The sequence below is a fragment of the Eimeria necatrix genome, genomic scaffold (assembly GCF_000499385.1).
Source record: "Eimeria necatrix Houghton genomic scaffold, Enh_scaff1256, whole genome shotgun sequence".
Classification (NCBI taxonomy): Eukaryota; Apicomplexa; class Conoidasida; order Eucoccidiorida; family Eimeriidae; genus Eimeria; species Eimeria necatrix.
Genome location: NW_013654891.1, coordinates 5,008 through 5,902, shown reverse-complemented (window position 1 = coordinate 5,902; position 895 = coordinate 5,008).

The following is an 895-nucleotide window of genomic DNA, read 5'->3' as shown; positions in this document are numbered from 1 at the left end:
AAGAACAGCAAAACGCAGCAGCTCAGAGCAGCACAACAAAAGAACAACTGCAAGCAGCACCACCGAATAACAGCCTCGGGCAACACAGCCAAGAAGCAGCAGCAGCAACAAAAAGCAGCAACAGACAGCAGCACCAAGTAACTGCAGCAAATATTTTGGGTAGTCTATTTTTCATGCTGTTGTTACTGTCGCAGGCGTCTTGACCCAGCACTCCACATCTGTTGCTGCAGTCCAAATCCCAACCTCATGGCATTCGGCTTTCCACAAGTTTTAATCAAGTTGCTTCTGCCGCTTCTGCTGCTCTTGTGGCTTGTTGAAGAACTGCAGCGGTCTGAGGCCACTGCGACGCATACGGGTGTCTCTTCTGCCCAATTTCTGAATTTCCCTATGCTTTTTCCCTACACCAGATATGATGCAAAACGACCATCTTGTCTATGACACACTCGCCGCCCGAAAAGTTTTCTTCGAATCACGATATAACAGCCGCAAGCAGCACGGAGTAGCAACAGGTGCCAGCACCAGAAAGCAGCAGCAGCAGCAAAATACAAAGGGCAGCAGCAAGCAAGAGCAGCAACACACAACAGAAGGCCAAGACAGCAACACGCAGCAGCAGGCAGCAGCAGCAATCAGCCGTAGCAAATAGCGGCACCGACCAGCAGCGAGCAGCAAGCACCAGCAGCGGCAAATAGCGTGCAGCAGTACGTATCAGCAGCAAGCGGCAGAAGCAAACAGCAGCAGTATGCGACAGCACCAAGAAGCAACAATACGGGACCGCAACAAACAACAGCAGCGAGCAGCAGCAGCCAGCAGCCGTACCACCCTGCAGAAGGAAGAGGCAGCAAACAGCAGCAGCATCAAGTAGCAGCAAGTAAAAGCAGCACCACGTGGGAACACG